This window comes from Pteropus alecto, unplaced genomic scaffold (genome assembly GCF_000325575.1).
Source record: "Pteropus alecto unplaced genomic scaffold, ASM32557v1 scaffold61, whole genome shotgun sequence".
In the NCBI taxonomy this organism is placed as follows: domain Eukaryota; kingdom Metazoa; phylum Chordata; class Mammalia; order Chiroptera; family Pteropodidae; genus Pteropus; species Pteropus alecto.
Window position 1 is genome coordinate 17,444,175 of NW_006434835.1, and position 2,973 is coordinate 17,447,147.

Here is a 2,973-nt window from a genome sequence, read left to right on the forward strand (position 1 = left end):
CCCATCTCCTTGCCAACCACTGCCCCATGGCCCAAAAATGAAGCCAGGAAGAGTCTCAGCCTTAAAGAGCTTTCAACCTAGTGAGAGTGATAACAAGTGCCAAATAATCCCATTCCAGCAGGTGTGCAGAGGGCACTCTGAGGCTCAGATGAGACCTGTGGCTAGTTCTTATCCAATATCTTCCTAAGTAATAGAACTCCCACTTTTGGATTTGATATAGGACCATCCAGAATAGAGATTATATTTTACCTCTTCCCAGGCAGGTAGATGTGATCATGTGACTAAGTTCTGGCCCATGAGATGTGATTGGGAATGGTGTGGAACTACTTCTAGAAAACCTCCTTAAATGGCAATTGGCATGTGCCCCTGTCCCTTACTGCTTCCTCCACCCTGCTGCCTGCAGATGTGATGGCTGGAGCTCCATCTGCATCTTAAACCACAAGGATAGAGATGTTCTTGAGATAATAGAGCAGTGACCTAGAAGGAAAGAGTCTGGATCCCCAACAGCTTTGGATAAAATTCTTGGCTGTCCATCCCCAGAATTCATTAACATGAGAGCAAGTACACTTTAATCTCACTTTAAAGCCACTATTCTTTCTAATATATGCAACTGGGCCTAATCTCAACTAATTCAAGGCCAGATTATGAGTGGCCTAAGGACTTTGGACTTTATTACATGGCAATAAAGGGCCATAAACTATTTATAAATTGTGGTGTAACTTGATTTGGAGAGATAAAGGAAGGAGGAATAGATATGATCCAAGATGTAAACAGACTGTGGAAGCTTATTTCTGTTGCTAGAAATGAGGAATTCTTATTTGGAGAGAAGGGTGATGAGAATGGTTTTAGACTTGTGAGCTTTGAGGCAATTTTAATGAGTCCGTGCTAAAGAATCCAAAAAGGAGCTGGAGGTGTAGAAGGGAATCTTGAGAGAGGGGTAAGGGCTTAGAGCCACAGATGTGGAATCGCTCATGCGCAAGTAATAGATGACATGCTGAAACACAGATGAACCTTGAAGACATTATGCTGAGTGAGATAAGCCAGCCACAAAAGAACAAATACTGCATGACTCCACTTATATAAGGTACACAGAGTAGCTAAGTTCACAGAGACAGAAAATAGAACGCTGTTTCCCAGGGGCTGGGGGAGGGAGGATGGGTAGTTACTGTTTAATGGGGACAGAGTGTCATTTTGGGAAAATCTAAAGGGGTCTGGGATAGATGGTGGTGGTGGTCGCACAACAATGCGAACATACTTAACGCCACTGAACTACACACACTTAAAGTAGTTAAAATGGTAAAAACAAAACAAAACAAAAAATAGACATACATGCATGCATGCATGCATGCATGCATGAATGAATGAATGAATAAAGGAAATATCTAGTAACTTTTTTAAAAAGATAAGAGCTGAAACCCAAAGAGTAGATGAGGTTTCCTGAGAAGAAAAAGTGGGCCAGAAGCCTCAGCTTTGAGGAACACAAGAAGGAAGCTAAAGAAAGAGACAGTTCATCTGAGAGGCAGACATACATGCATGCACGCATGCATGAATGAATGAATGAATGAATGAATAAAGGAAATATCTAGTAATTTTTTAAAAAAGATAAGAGCTGAAACCCAAAGAGTAGATGAGGTTTCCTGAGAAGAAAAAGTGGGCCAGAAGCCTCAGCTTTGAGGAACACAAGAAGGAAGCTAAAGAAAGAGACAGTTCATCTGAGAGGAAGGAAAGACATTATGTCACAGAAGCTAAAGAGGGGGAAAATGTGTGACATGATTGGGAAACTTTTGGAAAGCAGCGAAGCCAGAGAGAGAGAGAAACTAACAAAGTCTAGCCAAATTGTTTTGATCACGAAGGAGTGCCTGAGTTAGCATCGAGTACAAGATTGAGACGGCGGGTGGTGACCATCTAAATTGGATTTTTCAAAGCTGGTGAAAGAAAATGTCATTACAGCAAAGCTGGGCCTGTGTGAAGAACAATCCAGGCACCCATTCCATTGTGATCATTTTCAAAGTAGAAGACTGCCTGCATGAATGGCGAACCCATCAAATCAGAAGTCAATTTCTGAGCTATGATGGAAACTGAGAAATGCAGAATAAAAAGTACCTGAGGTTTGCTGGGGGAAATGCCAAGGAAGAGGGAGAATGAAGGGATTAGAGAAAAGAATCTTCACCGTCTTAAATCTGCTCCTTCTCCTTTGAGTCGTTCTGGTGAGGCGAACTTTAACACTTAGCCCATCTGTGGTCACTAAGAACCAACTGAGGCCTGTGGATTAAAAAATGAAAAACCTTAGCTTAATATTTAGAAATGAAATTCCCCTTGGAGAGGAAACCGTTTTCCCCTAGGAAAATACCTTTATAAAACTCGAGATGGCAGGTATGACTGGAAGCATATGGCAGGAAGGGAGTTAACAAAAGAGAGAGCTCCACATTGCTGCATCCGTGTAGGGGTGAGAGAACAGGGGAGGAGAACTAGCAGGACTGCAGTCTCCAAAGAACTAAGGACAGAGGGGTCTCAGACTCCATGATGTGACTCCATGATGAAACACTCCTGTCTCCTCAAACTTTATTAGAGTAGGGAGGTTTGGGTAAAAAGTAAGGAACAAAGGATGAATTCCATATTAGCACAATACGAGGGCAGCAATAAAGGGAGAGGCCCAAGGCAAGAGCAGAGAACAAAAACTCTTCGGAGACAGGAAGCTAGAACCAGGGGTGACCATGAGAATGAGAGGAGGAAGACCCCAGGCAACATCTGGGGTAGATTATAATAAAGGACTGGCTTCAAACTGGGGTTGCTGTAATAGCTAATCAGTCTTCTTAGCAACCTACCACTTATGTCCTTATTCTGTCTCGGTCTGTTTCCCTCAATCCTACACAAGTTGTAAAGCTGAGGGGGTGCCTCACAGTGTCAAGTAAAACTAACTGAGAGGTCAAAGAAAAGGAGAAGGTCGTCAGATTTGCAAAACAGCGAGTCACT